The 19,578-nt window shown below is 42.1% G+C and overlaps 1 protein-coding gene across 2 annotated transcripts in view; it reads right to left on the bottom strand.

The window, feature by feature from the left end:
* Nucleotides 1–6,923, bottom strand: part of Gpr1 (G protein-coupled receptor 1) — a 56,922-nt gene extending 49,999 nt beyond the window's left edge. For both annotated transcript variants that reach the window (XR_001236393.1, XM_005396997.2), the window contains exons 1-2: nt 6,762–6,923; nt 4,119–4,223 (exon numbers count right to left, since the gene is read on the bottom strand). The gene's annotated coding sequence lies outside the window, so the exon portion shown is untranslated. The remainder of the gene's footprint in view (nt 1–4,118; nt 4,224–6,761) is intronic.
* Nucleotides 6,924–19,578: the final 12,655 nt, after the last annotated feature.

Below are 19,578 nucleotides of genomic sequence, written 5' to 3'. Positions count from 1 at the left end.
TGGGCTGGGAGGAACCCCTGCCTACTGTTAAACACCAATCTAGAAAAGTCTAGAACTGTAATTCTTATGGAGGTGTTGAGTCATGGGGGTGAATGTGTGCCTGGACTTGTGGAAGGAATCCCCAACCCCAGGTGAGAAATGTAGCCTACCCTAAACATAGAATGGCCTGCTTGGACTACAGTTGTAGAAAAGGATCCCAGTCAGAGGCATGGGGGGGCTGGGGATTTAGCTCAGCGGCACAGCGCCTGCCTGGCAAGCACAAGGGCGTGAGTTCGATTCCCGGTACTGGAAAAAGAAAACAAAACAAAACAAACAAACAAAAAAAACCAGAGGCATGGGAAAGGTGTTATGAGGCAGAAATGCGGAGGAACACACCCAAAGAAATTAATTAGTTTTTCAAAGTTAATTAATTTCTCAAAATTAATTAATTAATTTCTTGTCTTTTGAGACAGGTTCTCGCTCTGTAGTTCAGGCTGGCCTGCAACTTCCAACGATCCTCCTGCCTCAGCCTCCTGAGTGCTGGGATTACAGGTGTGTGCCACCACACCTGGCTTAAAAGTATAATTTTAAAAATCTCAATTTCCTTGTCTCCTTTTTGCCTGTTTTTGTTTTTAATTTCTTCTCTCCTACCTGAGACTTTGCTCTCCTATTTTTAAGGGAGTTTGTCTTTATGCAGCTGCTTTAGGCTGCCTACTGTTAGAGGTAATGTACTGTCTGGCCTGGGACAGGAAGTTTTGTCCTGACTGACCTCAGGGAAACATAGGAGTACTAGGTTTTATTTTTTGAAGAACCATGGTCTTTTGATAATTTGGAACAGAGGACAAGGAACACTAGCAAGCTAGTGATGCTTAAGCTTTATTTTATAGTTATGTTAAATAAGCAGTGGACAGAAATGAAAAGTAGTTACTGATAAATGGTGTCTCCAGAAACTGGTAAAAGGCAGTAAAGTTTGGCACTGACTTTAACATTAACCTCTGTCTATTTTGAAGTACTTATCTAAATGTATAAACAATAATAGCTGGAGTTAAAGAGCACGCAGACTCCTTTTTGTTTTGTTAATAAGAAATTTAATGTCCTCTTATTTTAATTCTAACAATGGTAAATGACTATATTAAGACATCTCCTTTTTTTAGGGGGGTATTGGGAATTGAACTCAGGACCTTGCACTTGTGAGGCAGGCACTGTGCCACTGAGCTATATCCCTGGCCAGACAACTACTTTTTTGACTACTGGGCCATTAAAATTTTTATTTTATTTTATTTTATTTTTTAATTTAATTTTTATTTTGGAGCTCTGTTTGGTAGACCTGAACACATTTTGTAATGACTGGCTTCAGATGATATAAACATATAAGCCAGGAATGGTGGCATATGCCTGTAATCCTACCTACTCAGGAGGCTGAGCAGGAGGATCCCAGCAAGTCTGAGACCAGCTTGGGCTACAAAGTGAGCTCAAGGCCAGCTTGAACTGCATGGTGAGACCTTGTCTCAAAAAGACCAAAAAAAAAAATATATATATATATATATATATTAGTTTATATCACAAAGGTGACAGAGCTTAGTAGTTGGAATTTTTGGTACCAGGAATTGAACTCAGGACCTTGTGCTTGCCAGGCAGGCACTGTACTGCTGAACTATATCCCCAGTCCAGTAGCTAGAATATTTATTTTTAAATTTTTATTGTTTTTTGGCTTTTTGAGACAGAGTCTCACTAGGTGGTATAGGATAGGTTAGCCTCAAACTCACAGAAATCCTCCTGCCTCAGCCTCCTGAGTGCTGGGATTACAGGCATGCACCATCATGCCTGCATCGTTTTTATTTTGTAGGCACACTTGTATAAGAACACGAGTCCTTATCTGAGGGGTATGGGAATGTATTTTGGAATAACATAATGGAAATATATTAAGAGAGGCCTAAGCGCACATTTGGGAAGCAGTAGCAGGACTAAGAGCAAAACTTTTTGTAAGTTATAGATACAGCTGGAGATTCTGAGCAGTGGACAGTACAGGGTTTGGAGCCCCCTTCTTTTTTTCTTTTTTTTTTTTTTTTTTGTCTTTTTCAGACAGGGTTTCGCTATGCAGTTTAGGCTGGCCTTGAGCTCACTTTGGAGCCCAGGCTGGTCTCGAACTTGCAACAATCCTCCTGCCTCAGCTTCTCAAGTGCTGGGATCATAGGCATGTGCCACTGAGCCCTCTTCTTATAGCTACCCTAGCTTTTTAAAATTTCTAATTTTTATATAGGGATATAATATATATATGCTTGTGGGGAGGTTATATTTTCCTGCTGGGTGTTTAAGACTAAGTTAAAGCGAGACCTGTGTTAATCCGAACCTCTGTAGTTCCTCTATCGTCTTTTCTCTGTCATCTACCAGGATGGGTCACTGTCTTGCTTGACCACGTGGCTTCCCTTGGAAGAATGGGGACAGCCCCTCTTCGGTGACCCTCCTTTTAGTACAATGTACACTGGTTGGCCCTTGTTCTCTGGTGTCTTGCGGCTTCACCACTTAGTAGCTGGGTGATACTGGAGTAGTAGGATCCTTTTAGGGGGCCCCACTGTGTCTTGGATCCCTGCTGACCTTGAGGGCAAGACCCAAAATATAGGATGTCCTAGCCTAGTTACCTTTTTTAGCTAAGTCTCAGTCTCAGTTGTCAAACTTTGGGCTGGGGATGTAGCTCAGCGGCACAAGCATCTGCCTAGCAAGCGCAAGGTTCTGAGTTTGATTCCCAATACAAAAAAAAAAAAAAAAAATCAATTGTCAAATTTTAATCAATTACCTTGAATTATAAAATATTGAATGACACAAATAAATGATCATCTAATTGGCTGCCTTGTTTTCATCATTTTTTGAGGCAGGGTCTCTTAAGTATCCCAGGCTGGCCTTGAACTTGTGACAGTCGTCTTAATCGGCTTCCTGAGTGCTGGGGGTACAGGAGTGCACCATCATGCCCAGCTTTTGTGTTTTGTTATTGTTTTCTTTCTTTTCTTTTGTTTTTTTTCTGGTATCAGGAATCGAACTCATAACTTTGTGATTGCCAGGCAGGCGCTGTGCCACTGAGCTAAATCCCCAGCCCTTCTTTTTTGTCTTTTTGAGACAGGGTTTCACCGTGCAATTCAGACTGGCCTTGAACTCACTTGTAGCCTAGGCTGTCCTCATACTCTCAGTGATCCTCCTGCCTCAGCCTCCTGAGTGCTGGTATTACAGGCATGCACATCACGCCTGGCTTGCCTCTTTTAAAAAAAAAAAGTGGGCTTTAAAGTTAAATATACTTGTGTATACATGTATTGATAGATTATTAATGTGCAACCTTACAGGCATCCCTGTTCCTGGCACATAGCTACTCCTGTCCTTATCAGCAGATCAAGAAAGCAGGAAAGAGGAGTTGTACGCAACAGCTGGGCTGTACTCAAACATTTACCCCAATGTTTGTATGTAGGAACCTGTAACACACAAGCCACTCATAGGAATCACACACCATTTTAGACAGGGAGACAAACTCAGGCCGAATGATCATGAGAATACCAGTGCCAAAGAAGCTGGAGGGAGGAAACAAGCAAGCTCTACAGAAGCAATCACCGAAACTCCAGGAGGAAACAATAACCACAGGCAGGGCTGGCCAGGCGGCCTAGGACCCAGGGAGGCCAGGTAGACACGTGTTGCTGGAGCCCTGAGACAACTTCCTGAGCTCCCGACCCCATGGACCCCTCCATCTGCAGCACCCTGCCCCTCCCTAAACACTAGTAGCAGAAAAGTTTTCAGACAGGTGGAAGCCTTGGAGTGGGAGGAAAGGGGCAGGAAGGGGATTGGGGTTTTCTTGTGGAGCGGGCGGGAGAGGGTTAAAAGAGCAGTTTAGAGGCTCTTCTTTTATCTGAAGTGCTTAGGATTGAAAACTGTACGTGATTTAAGGAGACCGCTTCCTCAGGGGTCTAAATACTTATTTTCTGGGGACTTGGGAGCCTCTAGCTGCTGAAAGGAAGAAAAACAAAAACAGAAACAACCAAAACCCTAAAGCTGCAGTTTATAGACAAGGAGACAAAAAAAGAGGCAAAGAAACCCAGAGCTTAGCTCTGCTCCGTGGGGCAAGGGGTGGACAGGAATGCGACGCCGGGGGCTGGACTCACTGTTTGCTGCCTGCCAAGGCCTCTTCAACTCCTGCTGGCCACCAGAAGGTGTCCCTGGGCTGCTTCTGAGGACGTTCCGAAGCTCAGATGAGGAAGTTGATTCACCTTAAACAGAGAATGTTTGGGGGTCTGAGGTTTTATGAGGTAGAAATTAAGAGCTACACACCCAAAGAAATCAAGTGTGGGCTCTGTAGAGAGTGCCACCTTCGTGCTAGACCGGGGCATATTTATGGCCCTTGGGGGCCACAGGGTAGGTGATCTGGGAGGTGCACTCCGCTGTCTGTCAGCTCCCCACTCAGCAGGCTGGGGCAGATGCGAGCTGAGTCATTCACTTGTGTTGGAAGTTGAGATCTGCTGCCTTCTACCGTGGCTTCCTTGAGGGTGGAGGAAGCACACCTTATAGGTGACAGGGACAGGTCCGGAGCCTGACTTACAGGCCTAGTATGTCTTTTAGACTGCTGGGAATTATTTTGAGCGCATTTTCTGTTTTTTTGTTTTTTGTTGTTTTGGTACCGGGAATCGAACTCACGACTTTGCACTTGCCAGGCAGGCGCTGTGCCGCTGAGCTAAATCCCCAGCCCCTGAGTGCATTTTCTGGAAGGAGAAATGGCTTGAATAACTTCTGTGGTTTGATGCTGCAGTTTTCCTTAAAAGTACAATTTTGAAACCTGGATCTCCTTGTCTCCTATTTTTTAAATTTCTTCTGTCCTTCCTTACATGTACTTCATGCAGCTAGAGGTATCTCACTGTGAGGAGGTCCCGTGGTCTCACACTGGTCCTGTGCCAGCCCTGGTGCCAGCCTTCCGTGCTTTCCTGCAGAGAGACGTGGGCAGCACAGGGGTAGCTGGCGCTGCTGTGGTAGTAGTTACTTCCTGCTCTCTGCATGTGCAGTACTGGTATCTGCTAACAGTTCTCGTCTATGTTCTGTAATCACACCAAAGCATAATTGCAAGAAGTTTTGATTATTTCATAGGGTTTTGAAGTTTCTTTCTTTTTGGTAGAGCAGAAGCATTGAGGAGCCAAGGATAGAGAAAACAAGGAAAAATGACATTGAAGATGAACTATGTGTTAAGCATCCTCGAAGCACAATATATGCTGAAAGCCAAGAATATGCATTTTTATTTTTATGTGTTTAAAACACAATTGAAACTTGGTTACTTAGCTTGAGATTAATCCATGAAACTAAATAAAAGACACAGCAAACAACTTTCTGAGGATGAGTACCTTCCTTTGCTCTGTCTGAGGAGCCAGCCTTTTGTGTGTATAGTATAGGGGGAAGGTATAGAGTTGGAATCCAGACCCTTCCACAGAGCAGCCTTTTATTTTATTTTTTATTTTGAGATAGTCTTACTAAATCCCTAATTGCCCAGGGTGGGCTTAAACTTGGAATCCTCCTGCCTCAGCCTCCCAGAGTACTGGGAGTTACAGGTGTGTGCCACCCTACCAGCTGCAGAGAATCTCTGGAGAGAGCGCACCTGACTGACAGTCTGCAGGGCCACCTGGGCTCAGAGAGGGCGATACCCTGTCGTATTCCTTTGGGAAGCAGATCTCCCATTCCAGGTTTTTCTACAGGTGCTTGAAATTTCCCTGGTAATTTTTTTTTTTTAGAAGATAACATGTTGTAAAAGAAGACGTCTGTGTTAATCTGTGAAGCTCTAATACTTAGAACAGGTTGGGCTATGTTAAATGAGTCTTTCCCTTCCCACCCCCCAATTCCCAGAAAAAGCTGGAGTCAGCTACATGGCTTTCTATCTTTTGATGGGATCAAGGATATCATTATTCTTTTCTTTTTTAAATCTTTTTTTTTGTACTGGGAATTGAACTCAGGACCTTGCGCTTGCCAGGCAGGTGCTGTGCTGCTGAGCTATGGCCCTGGCTAACCAGATATTCTTACAGGAATTTCAAAAACAGATATTTGGGAGCGTGCAACTAGTCTTTGTCAATTTTTGTTAATGATCATGTCTAGTCTTGCTGTTGTTTGCAAAAGAAAATAAAAATAAAACTCAGTCCAAAACAAAAGCCTTGAGAGGGGGCATATTCTCACAAAGAAGTGGATTCCTGAAAAGTGGCAAGACTTCCTTTTCAGTTTCTGCCCCTGTCACCCAGCGAGGCAGCTATCACCTGTGCCAGGCCCTTCTCCAGCTTTCACTCCGAGAGAGGCAGGGCTGGAGTTTGGGGCCTCTCTTTGGTGACACAGCGAGGTTGGAAGCAAGCACAGCTCTTCCCAGCGAGGAGCTGAGCTCAGAGTCGAGGAGCCCTGGCAGCGCCGCTGTGCAGGGGCGCTTTTGGCCTCTTAAGCCGGACAGTTCTCAGAAACCTCAGAGAACTAAGCCTTATCCGAATTCTTGCTTTAATTCCTTACTGCCCTTTGCAGGAACAGCCTGGCTGGGAGGTCTGCACGAACAGCATCAGCCTCCACGTCTTCAGGACAATACCGGAAGCTCTGACCCTCTGCCCCCCCACCCCGAGACGTGGGAAACAGTGGCTCTTTTCCAAATTGAGTAAACCTTCACTTTTATGTGCCACAGTCAAATGGAGCTAGATAAAAGGATTTAGATTGCTTTTCTTTCCCACAGTCTGCTGACTCACAGGCAGGGGAGGGCTAGGGTGTGGGAGTAAATTTGGGGGTACAAACACACTTACCTCTCTGGGGGCGCCGGTGCCTGCGGCTACAGGGAAGTGAAAAAGCCCCGTTCTCTGGGGCTCTGGGCTCTGAATCCTTGAGGCTTAACGATTTCTCTCACAGACCTGGTCCCAGCCGCCCTCCGATGAGGAAGAAGTATTTCCTCTCTTTATAAAAAAGGGAGGCAGATATTCTTTTAACTTATTGCCCTGGAAAAGGAAATGTGGTTTGCCGGTGGTTAAGTAAATCTGTTGTACATCACTTAGTCAGCAGGCAGCTGAGTGACACCATCCTTGGCCCTGATTCAAGAGAACGAGCTACTCTGAGAGTTCAGGACTTTTCCAACTACCTATTCTAATTACGCTACTTTTCTCATAAACCGTACATAATTTTGAATATGATGTAAGTGTATCTGGATTTTTCCAAAACATCATCACATTTTAGGAAAGGAAAAGGATCAGAGAATAAAGCATATTTTCTCAACCTCTTTAAGCTGGTTCAGCTGCTAGTTTTGCATTTTTCATTAGGAAATTGGTAGCCTGGGGATGTATTGCAGCTGTGAATGTATTTTGTTTATGCTGCACTGATTTCTAAAAGTTGGATTAATTTCTGACATTTAAAAATTAAGAAACCTTAGATAGCCATCTAGAGTAGAGGCTCCTCAGGAAGAAATTAGCTGGCCTGGGTGCGCTGGGCGGATGTCTCAGCAAGGAGACACTTGGAGGTGGCCAAGCAGTGGCTGCTCGCACGCCGCTCGCCCACTTCAGGCCGAGTGTTACCAGCTGACACCTTCTCCCTGTCCCCTGGCTCCTGGACACTGTACATCTGCATCCTGCCACAATTTGCATTTTCTACCCTTTTGTTACCGATACTTTTCCTGTTGAATTTCCATTTAAGATGGTTGAGGTGGGCATGGTGATGCATGCCTGTAATCCCAGCCCTGGGAGCCTGAGGCAGGAGGATCACTGTGAGTTTGAGGCCAGCCGGGGCTCCATAGTGAGTTCAAGGCCAGCCTCAACTACAAGGTGAAACCTTGTCTCAAAAAAATAGACAAGGGGCTGGGGATTTAGCTCAGCGGCAAAGCGCCTGCATGGCAAGCGCAAGGTCGTGAGTTCGGTTCCCGGTACCGGAGAAAAACCAAAACCAAAAAAAAAAAAAAAAATAGAAAAGAAAAGAAAAGAAAGTTGGATATTTAGATACATAGGAAGCTGTAATTAGGTGATGGTTGTTTTGTTTTTTTTTAACTACAAAGGACATTTTAGGTCTGTTAATTTAAATGAGTGAATCTCCAGTGTTTCTCTGGTAAACACTGCATGCATTATAAAGGGCGATGAAACTCACAATACCAACTTTGATGAGTGTCATTATGGAACAGCGCATACCAAAGAAGGCCTAATGGGCCTCATCTATCCAGGTGGAGGCAATGAGGGTTGCACTGTCTACTGGGAATTTAAAAGCAGTAATGAAACTTAACTACAGCCCTGCTGCTTTTTATCATCACCACTTACCAGCCAGTGTAAACAAGATCAGTAATAAAATGTTCTTCTCAAAAATCTTCTGGTCAGGTTCTAAAGCAATTGCAGTGATTGCTGTGAGTTTTAATTTTAAAGAGACATTGCAATTTCCACAAAAGATAATTATTCTTACTTTAATTTTGTCACTTATTCTTTAATGGACCGCACATTTGACGCTGGACGTGACTGACAGTGCTCCCAGTGAGAGCTGTGTGGACCCATTCCTGCTTGCTTCGGGGGCTAGGCTGATCAACTGTCCAAATCAGCGGCGCGGTTTGCGTTTTCCCACTGCGATGCCACATATGCCTGCATTTCAGCAGTCGTTTTCAAATCCACAGTGACAGCGCAATCATTTAAAAAGATGAATAAACATCTCAGTGATTTCAGCTTCTTTATTGCATGCCATCACGTGGGGTCTTTGGTTGTTTTTAAAATTTAAAATGGTGAAACAAAGGGAGGGCTTCAAGATGTGCTGTTTTTTGTTAGGCAAATGTAAATTTTAGTCCATAGATAACTTTTTTCTTTTGTTGTGTTTTACTGAATTTAGATTTTTTTTTTTAATTGAAAATCATTTTTTTTTTGAAATGGCCTGTTTTAAAACTAAAGACTGATTGGGGGCTGGGGGTTTAGCTCAGCAGCACAGTGCCTGCCTGGCAAGTGCAAGGTCGTGAGTTCGATTCCCCGTACCGGAAACTGCCCCCCTGCAAAAACAAAAACAAAAACTAAGGACTGAATCAAAAAATAAAAACATGATAGCAATGATGTGATTGAACAGTTGCCTAGATCGTGCCAACTGCAGGCATTTCAGGTTTCTTAAAATTCAGTTATTAAAAAAAATTCAATTATTAGGTGGAATAGTGGCCCATGTCTGTAATCCCAACTGCCTGGGTGAATGAGGCAGGAGGACAGAAAGTCTGAGGCCAGTCTGGGCAATTTAGCAAGGGCCTGCCTCGAACATTTTAAAAAGGGCTGGTGTTGTAGTTCAGTACCCCCTGGGTTCAATCCTCAGTACAGTAAGAAAAGAAAATCAGTTATTAATTAGTGGACAGTTATTTGCACAAAATGTCATTGTATCATCCTTGCAAGGATACCAGTGTATCCTTGTATTATTCTGCACTTTCTGTGGTTAGAGATCTGGAGATGTAGCTCCGTATAGTGCACTTGCCTAGCATGAACAAGGCCGGGTTTATTCCCAGAACTGCCAAGGGGAGAAAAAAAGTCAGCTGAGTATAAAAATTGAAGAAATACTTATTTTTCCTTTTTGATTACTGTAAATATATATTACTTGCTGTTTTAAAATTTTGCTTCTCGGCATAATTATATATATTTGAAGTTCAGGAAAATCATCTCATCCTTTGTAGTCTGTTGCCTTTCACGATGTTACTGAAAATTATTGGACCCTGTTGAGGAAGAGGTAATTAAAAACTGCGCTGGCCCCGCTGCCTGTGTGGAGCGGCTGGACCCTGCGGTAGCAGGCAGAGATCATCAGCGTAACAGAGGGCGCCTCTCCCTCTACCCTCTGAATCTGGAGCTGGTGCCCACAAAAGAAACTGACAAAAGCCAGGGTAACAGAAGAAAAGACGTAGGGCTTTTGGGAGCGTCCCAGAAAAGGACTGAAAATTGAGAGAACCAGTCCGTTGCAACGTGGGTGATCCGTTATCCAGAGGGACCTAGACAGAGCAGGCAAGGTAGTCAGGGGCTGCGGTGACAGTAAACGACAGGCAGGGGACTCTCGGATGTGCGGGAAGTGGAGGTTGTTAAGTACACACTGCAGCTGGGAGCCACGGCCGGCAGAAAGGTCCCTTCCTGGTGCGGCAGAGGGCGATGCCTGTGCAGATGGAGACTTGTGTTCCCTTTGCAAAGGAAATCTCAGCGCCTCGCTTTTAGGCAGAAAGAGGGATGGCAGCAGGTTCTTTCTGCGTTTGCTGTTTCTTAATTGCTTTCAACTCAAAATAATTCTCTTTATACCAGCGTGGCATCTTATGCAGTGGCATCATCTTTATTTTTATTTTTATTTTTATATTTTTGGCTTTTATGAGATGAGGTCTCACTTACTGTGTAGTTCATGCCGGCCTCTCCAGCTTGTAGTTGAGGCTGGCTTCTAACTTTTCTCTTGCCTCAGCCTCTCCAGTGATGGGATGACAGGAGGGCAGCAACACACTGGCAGGGGCAGATTCAATCCCCTTCAATAACTCAGCAAGATACATTCCGGCCCTCTGGGTTTATTCTGTTCTATGTATTGGAGCTTTCCTTTCTCCCCTCTCTCCTTTCCTTCCCTCATTCCTTTATTCCTAAGGCTGGGCAGTGCACAATGGTAGAGCATTTCTCTAGTATGTGTGGGGCCCTAGATTCAATCCCTAGTACCAAACAAATAAATGTGTTCTTTATTTTAAATTTTTTTATTTTTAAGATTTTATTACTTTTTCGATTTTAAAGAGAGAAAAAAACCCAATAAAAATGATACATAATTTCAAAACAAGATGATAGGAAATTAACAATGGTTATTATATTGCATGTTGTTATTTTCAAAGTAGTGGCTCAGATTATCAGATACAGGCATGCAGAATTGATCAAACAATATAAGCACTCACTGTTCCTTTCAATGAACTAATGGAAATTAGTAGTACAATTATCTTAGCTATCTTGTGTGTGTGCGTGTGTATTTTTTTCCCTTCCTGCTTTTCTCTTTTCCCCCATCCCAGTCGTTCTTTCGTTTTGAGCAATTTCTTTCCCTCTCACAATATCTGTTGTACCTTTTGGATCTTATTTACTCTTTCAGATTCCTACCCTAGGGAGACAGTTCGATGTTTACCCATGCAAATCTGGTTTATTTCACTTATTAGAATGTATTCTTTTTTTTTAAAACATGGTAGAGTGCTTGCCTACCACGCATGAGGTCCTCAGTTCAGTCCCACCCCCTCCCTGCTCCAAAGTGGTAAAAAAACACTGATTTACCATCTTAAAACATTTAAAAATATGTAGCTCATCAACTTAATATTCACATTGTTGCAAAACAGATCTCCAGAACCATTTTAGCTGGCACATTTGCTATTTGTATGTGTGTTAAGTAACAATTCCCCCGGCTTGCTAAAAGGTTTCGATTGATGCAGCAAGCCACCGAAAGCCCTGATGCTCGAGGCTCGGCAGGGACAGCGTGGTGGCCGTGTGCTGTACATAGGTAGGAAGCACACGAGGTCCTGTGGGGCAGCCTGTTTGCCATCGTGGCAGAGGCTGCAGAGAGTTCATGTGGCTCAGGCCACGTTTACTACAGGCTTAGAAGGTGCTTGGTACCTCTGCACCGAAACTGTGCTGGATATAATGTTAGCTGCTGCCCTAGGCTTCATTACTTTGCTGTGAATGTCGTGCCGTACCAGCTGCAGAAGGAAAGTAGATTTGAGAGTAACGATCTTCCAGGGCTGGGGTTATGGCTCAGTGCTAGAGTGTTTGACGGACATGGGCAAGGTCCTGGGTTCAATCCAATCCCCAGCACCACACACACACACACACACACACACATTTTCAACTAAGAAATTCGCTTGCACATTGTAGACTATTTATTTTTGATTTTTATTTGCTGTACTTTTTTTTTTTTTGTCCTTTTGAGACAGGGTCTCGCTATGCAGTTCAGGCTGGCCTTGAGCTTACTTATGTAGGCTGGTTTCCAACTCTCAGTGATCTTCCTTCCTCAGCCTCTTGAGTGCTGGGATTACAGGCATGTGCCACCACACCCTGCATAATGTTTAGATTTCTCGTGTGGAGCTGGCACATGTGTAGTACATGCGCATCTTAATTCCTTTTACGTCCCCAGCCCTCACTGCACTCTTTTCCTATCTCCTTCCCATTTGCAAAAGATCTCTCTCCTTGTTCCCTACTATCTATCTTTTACATTTTGCTCTTTAAATTGTTTATATTCTGAGTTTCTCATATTAGAGAAACCATGTGATTTTTAAGGTTGTGTGCATCTGATTTATTTCACTTAACACTGTGTTCCAGGTGCACCCATTTTCCTACAGATGACTCAAGTTTATTCTTCATCGCATTGTAGTACTCCACTGTGTATAAATGCCACATTTTCTTTATTTCCAAGATTCAGCTATTGTGAGTTATGTTGTTATAAACATGAGAAGATCATTTAGAAAGTATAGTAAAGCTTAAGATCATGATTAAAATCAACCTTAACATCCCCATTTACAGAAACCAGTCTTGACATATACATTTGGTATATTTTTTACCTTTTAAAAGTATCTATGTGAGGGGCCAGGGGTAGAGCTCAGTGTCACAAGTGCCTGCCTGGCAAGCATGAGGTCCTGAGTTTGACTCCCAGTACCAAAGAAAAGTACATGAGAGGGGCTGGGGATTTAGCTCAGTGGCAAAGCGCCTGCCTGGCAAGTGCAAGGTCGTGAGTTCGGTTCCCAGTACCGGAGAAAAACCAAAAAATAAATAAATAAATAAATAAAAAAAAAATAAAATAAAAAAAAGAAAAGTACATGAGATTAGGTTGCTCATGGAGTTTTATAACCTACTCATTTTATTTACACCATGAGTATTTTTCCATGTCATTACATATTATTCAAAAGTACGCTTTTAATGACTGCATAAATACTGCACTCTATAGATGTTTTTCAAGGCATTTCAAAAAGTGGCAACTTCACAAATACAAAAGTTTCTGTGCTTTCAAACGAACCTTCTAAGTAATTTCTGTTTCATCTTATACAGAAATAAAGTACTATCAAGTTGGCTCCTAAAAGGTAAGTGCATTTTAAGAAATACTAAAGTGGAATACAAAATCCTGGTAAATGCTGCAATTTAGGCAAAATAGAATCAGAATCTGGTATTATCTGTCAACAAACAATTTAAAATGCTTTTCCATAAAATTAAATAATGATGTGATGTGTTTTCTGCTGTACCCGTAGTGCTCTAATTACGATAATGAGATATATTTAATATAATAAGATGCCATATTTTAAAAATGTCATGCCGGGCATGCTGCTTGGCATTGCCCTGCTTGGGAGCTACTTAATACTTTCACTTAAGTTTTATGAGAAGCAGGAAGCAAAGTGAGGAAGAATTTTTGTTGAATTATAAAGCATATGGAAATGGAAAAATAACAGCTCCTTCTGTATCCTCTAGAGATAGTTAGTGACAGAACTGCATGTTTATCACTCATGCTGGTATTTACGAGCTCAGAATGGTGAACGGGAATTTACAATACTTTACAGCATAACAGAAAAGCATGCTTGGTATGTTGTTCCCTTCCCTTCCCTATCATCCTAGCTATAAAAGGCAGAGTAAGAATCATTAGGGAAATGCGAGTCCAAACAACAATGCAGTATTATCTGGCTGTGTGAAGAGCAGCAGTCATCAGTGGGCGTGGGGCAGCTGCCCCTGGTGTCAGCTCCTGGAGATCTCAGCTGCGAGGGGCACTTGAACCAGAAATTGAGTCCAGCCTGGGTAACACAGGGAAACCCTGTCTCAATACAGCAATAACAAAAGACTGACTATTGTCAAAAAGACAAAAGATAGCAAGGACTGATGAGGGTGTGGAGAAAAAAGGGAAGCACTGCGCACTTTTGACAGGAGTATAAATTCATCAGTTTCCATCAATGGAGAGCTGGATAAAGAAAATGTGGTACCTACACACAGAAGAATACTATTCAATGATAAAAAAAAGGATAAAATCCTGTCATTTATAATAATATAGAGGGAAACTGGAGAGCCTCATGTTAAGTGAAATACATCAAGCACAGAAAGATAAGAACCACATGATTACTTTGATATATTAACTATAACAATGCTGAGCTCCTGGAAATTGAGAATAGAATGCTGGTTATCAAAGGATGGGAGGGGCCGGTCCTAAATTATAGTTACACAGGGGTAAGACATTCGGTGTGCTGTTGCCAGGTCAGGTGACTGTAGATGATAATACGTTATACATTATGGATTTTAAAGAGCTAGAAGAAAGGAGGGACTCACTATGCAGTTCAGGCTGGCCTTGGGCTCACTTTGTAACCCAGGTTGGTCTTGAACTTGCAACGATCCTCCTGCCTCAGCCTCCTGAGTGCTGGGATTACAGGCATGTATCACCATGCCTGGTGTAAAATATACAATTTTTATGTTCTTAATATCAGTTAAAGGTAGGGATGATGGTGCATTTCTGTAATCCCAGCAGTTTGGAGGCTGAGGCAGGAGGATCACCTTGAGTTTGAGACCAACCTGAATTGCATAGGGAGACCCTGTTTCAAAACCCCTAAAATAAAATAAAATAAAATAAAACAAAATAAAAACAAAATGAAGTGGAAATGGCTCTGAAGGAGCAGCTCACTGAGAGAAGCAGACAGGCTTGTTGCCACCTTGCACTGAGATCCAGGCGCCCTCTGAGGACGGGTCTTTCCTCTCCAGGACAAAGACTTTCATCTTTCCACTTGGCGGTAGCCGCACACTGTCTCTTGTTTCAGAGGATGAAGGGCCCTCCCATATTAATGTGACACTGTGGGCTTCCCAAGGACTTGGATTCCAGTCCCCGTGGCTTCTGTACTGAAAGGCTTCAAGAATGGTTCTGAAATCCTCCACTCCCTATGTTTTAAAATCTGGGAACAGGATAATGATATTACCTACATCATAACACTGTAGTGAGGTTTGGATGAGACGGCATATGTAGAGCATGTAAAGAGTAAATTCTAGTAACTGCTCATGCTAGTATTACTTGCTAGGTACTTTCAGGTTATATTATTTATTGATAAAGTGCTATTCACCTTCTGGTAGGACCACAGTTGCCTCTTCAAAAAGTTATTCCCACTGGGTATGGTGGCACACACCTGTAATCCCAGCAGTCAGAAGGCCGAGGCAGGAGGGTTGCCATATAATGAGACCTCGCCTCCAAAAAAACCAAGGGAAAAAAAAGCTAGTCCTATCTTCTTTTTTTATCATGAGACTACAGTTGTATTTGTGATACCACTCTACCTAGATAGAGAGTTGCATTTTCTACTTTCCACTAACTCTGAGAATGGCCACTAAGGGATAAGTAGGAAATTGACTAGCGCAGTGATGGCAAAACTTTTGGAGCTTTCAGTGGCAGCAAACATGTGATAACAGTGATAACAAACAGTGATAACAAACTCGCACCATGGCACGAGTTCGCCACCCCTGGAGTAGAATTTGGAGGAAGGCTAGTGCGCTTTGAAACTTCGAAGTGTGCCAGGGAAGGCCAAGTGGCTGTAGGGTCAGCAGTTGTTTTGGAACTCTAAGGAAAGGATGTGTGTGTGTGTGTGTGTGTGTGTGTGAGTGTGTGTGTGTGTGAGAGAGAGAGAATGAGATAGAGACAGAGATTAGAGAGACAGAGTGTTATTAAAAAATCTAGAACCTTAGGAATGTCAGCTTTGAAATTTTTGAGGCACTGAAGTGTAATTCTAGCAATCTTCCTCCTCCAAACTGTTTTTTCCTGTGCTGTACAAGCTCTTATGTTTTTGGGTCACTCCTCCTTTGAGTTTGTTATTCTGTGTTGTTCAACCGAAGTCACATACCCCACACCGTATTAAATTCTTTGCATGACCTCATCATGGATGGTACCATTAGAATAAAGATTCGTCAAGTGAGGTAACCTGGGTAAGTTTGTTCTTGAAACAAACAAATAAAAAACTTTATTGACAGCAAATTGGCCCTTACAGAGTTGTTAGGCTGGGCTGAACAGAAAGCATGTGCTGGATGTGATAGTGCACACCTGGAATCCCAGCACTCTGGGAGGCTGAGGCAGGAGGATGGAAAGCTTAAGCCCAGACCGAGCAATTTAGTGACTTAGTGTGACCCTACCTCAAAATAAAAAAATTTTAAAAAGGGACTAGTGATGTAGCTCCATGTGAAGTCCCTGGTTTAATCCTCACTACTGCAAAACCAAACATCTGTCTATCTGTCTGTCTATCTATCTATCTCTCTAATCTATCTACCTATGTACACAAGATGGCTAAGGTAATTGTATTACTAATTTCTATGAGTTTATTGGAAGGAACAGTTAATGCTTAATTGTTTGATCAATTTTGCATGCCTGTATCTGGTAATCTGAGCAACTACTTTGAAGATAATATGTAACAATCGTTGTTAATTTCCTATCATCTTGTTTTGAAATTCTTTATCATTTTTATTTTTTTTTTTTGTGGTTTTGTTTTTGCCTTTGTTTTTCTTTTTTCCTTTTTAAAATAAAATTTTAAAAAACAACATCAATAGTACCTCCCCAAACAAAAAAGAAAGCATATAATTTGGTTTGGTAATACAGTGCCCTGCACATAGTGGTTTCTTAGTTCATAGCTCCTACCATAAAAGGAAGCAAGGTAGAGAAACCTGGTTTGTCCTTGGAGTAGAAAGCCGTGGCAGTCATTTTTATAGTTCAAGTCCATACTTCCTGAGAGAAAGCACAAAGGTACATCTCCATTGAAGAGCATGCCAGGGGACACTTGGTCATCGCTCTCTGTCATATATCTGGAGTTGAGAGAAGCCATGTGCTCCAAACTCCAAGTCCTCATCCTGGCTCGGGTAGGACATCCCTGTGCACTGGGCCCAGTGCTGGGAGCAAGGCTCAGTATGGCCCAGTCTCCGCACCAGTCTGCTGTGGTTCTGTGGGAACCTGACAGCTCAGGGCAGCAGTGTGCTCTGCCTGTTTGAAGTTTCGTTTTCTTTTTTGAGACAAGATCTCACTGTGTAGCCCAGGCTGGCCTTGAACTCATGGCAGAACTCCTGCCTCAGCCTACCAGGTGCTGAGATTACAGGCGTGCGTGCCAGGCAGAGCCCTGAAGTTTCTGAATGGTGGAGGACACCTGCAAAGCCGTTTCTGCTGGGTTTATTTATTTATTTTCATTTTTATTTCATTTATTTTCATTTGGCTTTAATCCCCAGCCTGTCAGTATAACTAATGTCTAATGAATAACTTTGAAACTACCAGGTGGCATTACAGCTGGCATGGAACTTGAGGTCACCATTGCAGTGCCCTGAGAGGCTTTAACTGACCTTGTGTGTGTGTGTGTGTGTGTGTGTGTGTGTGTGTGTGTGTGTGTGTATGATTTTTTGGGGGGTTACTGGGACTCGAACTCAGGACCTTGCATTTACCAGGCAAGTGCTTGTGCTGCTGAGCTATATCCCTGGCCCTGGCCTATTCTGTTTTAACAGTATCCTACTTTCAGTTAAACAATTAAGGAGCAATAAATAGAAGAGCTATCTCCTAGACAGTGTATATTGATCTCACCTTAAATTTATTCTCCTTGGACATAGGAGAGGCCTCTCTGCGCGTTGCTGGCCTGAGGGAATGGGTGGTACACTCATGCGCGTTCACAGCTGTGCATCCTATGGGGTGTCCAAAACACAAAAGGTAAGAGTGTTGCTTTTCTAGGATTCTGCTCTGCTTACCCTAACTATGATCTAATTTAAGCAAAGGAAACTTTTTATAATAGCCATTCATAGGTTTGTATGCACATGTAATGTAGTATTGATAAGTACATTCTACAATTTAGATCTTTTGTGACAATAAAAAAAAAAGGTAATTCAACTCTATTCTGCATAGGTGAGATAGCCCTAAGTCAGAGAGATTGTGGTACATCTACATGATGGAGTGTTTTGCAGATGACAAGGGAATAGAGTATCTCTGTGTTCTCAAGTAAGGTAATCACCAAGATACATTTTAGCAAGAAAGATGGATTTAGAACCACATTATTCTATGTCACTTTTTCAGTGAGACAGAATATGTGTTTACTTATAAGTAAAATGAATTGAAATGGTTGTCTATAGGCAGAATGGGATATAGGGAAGAGACAAGAGCTAGATTTGTCTAAAGGGACCTTGATAGATTATTTTTGTCTTTCTAACAACATTTGCTTTGCATAATTAAAATCATAAAGTTGAATCAAATGAAAAGAGCAACCCTAAAAATTGAAAATAAATTACTAATGAATCTATCAAGTCAGTGGCACATATGCACAGAGGAAAAAAATTACTTAAAATGATTTAAAAATACAGTATTTTGCTTACACATCCTTGTGGGACAAACAGAACGGCAAAGAAATTTAAAATTGCCACTAGCAGTTACTGTTAGAAATTTTAACACTGTTATTTTGAAGCTGTTACAGATCTATTGAAAAATCAAAGAGAAATTAAAGCTCATGTTAATATTCAGAGTTCTGAATATGTGTGAGCAAAGAAGTCATGTATAAAAATCAAGAAAGCTATGCTGACACATGGTAATCTTCCATTTGAGTTAGAGCATGTGTGAATAAACTCAAAATTATTTTTCTCTTAAAAATGTACATTTTTTCTCATTCTCCAAGACACCTAGAAAGAACAAAAGGCCAGCAGCAAAGAACACCAATAATGCCTAGATTGTAGACCCTAAATGCCCACTTGCTTCAGGAAGCTGCTGAAACTCCTTCAATAATGACAGGAAATACAGAAAACGAGGTTAGCATCTTCTGCTGGGAAAAAGGCCTTCTCTAGTCTTAGAAGAGATGCTTTGGGTAGAAATCAAGATAAATAAGGGGCTGGGGATTTAGCTCAGCGGCAAAAGCGCCTGCCTGGCATGCGCAAGGTCGTGAGTTCGGTCCCCGGTACCGGAGAAAAACCAAAAAAAAAAAAAAAAAAAAAAAAAAAAAAAAAAAATCAAGATAAATAATGACTGCAACCTGTCATATGCCCTAATAATCTATGAGTTCATAATGATATTTTAGGAAACACTTTTTGCTCACCATTTAGAGGTTGTTACACTTGTGATTCATCTACTTTCGTTTCCCTGGTAATAAGGAAAGAATATGAATTTTCCTTGAATTTACACTATATTATAGAATAACTAAGTAATGTTATAGGAGAGTTAAACACACTGTAGTTTTCAACTTTTATTTATTTATGTACTTGTTACCGGGAATTGAACTTAGGACCTTGTGTTTGCCAGGCTGGCGCTATGCCACTGAGCTATATCCCCAGCCCCTGAAACACAATGTATTATAGGATGCAACTTTAGAAAGTTTTTCTTTGAATAAAGAGTCCACTTAATAATAAGCAGGGAAAAAAGATAAAATTAGAAAACCACCATTTTGCCATTCTGAAGGACACAATGGACCTAGGAAGTGATCTTCAGTGGATGTTAAAATAACCAGATTAAAGGTTGATGGGGAAGGTTTCCAATTGAGGAAGTAAGTTATTTCCTGAATCCACTCACCAATCTTAGCATCATCTCACTCAGGACGACAACGAGACACATTCGTCTGTGCCTCTTAATGTGATGCAGTAGGACACAGACAGAATCACCTGCAAAATGTTTTTGCCTAAACCAAGTCGAACCAAATCTAATCAA

The sequence above is a fragment of the Chinchilla lanigera genome, unplaced genomic scaffold (genome assembly GCF_000276665.1).
Source record: "Chinchilla lanigera isolate Chin_1 unplaced genomic scaffold, ChiLan1.0 scaffold00056, whole genome shotgun sequence".
In the NCBI taxonomy this organism is placed as follows: Eukaryota; Metazoa; Chordata; class Mammalia; order Rodentia; family Chinchillidae; genus Chinchilla; species Chinchilla lanigera.
Note: the sequence above shows the minus strand (reverse complement) of the source record. Positions and strands in the feature narration are given on the sequence as shown.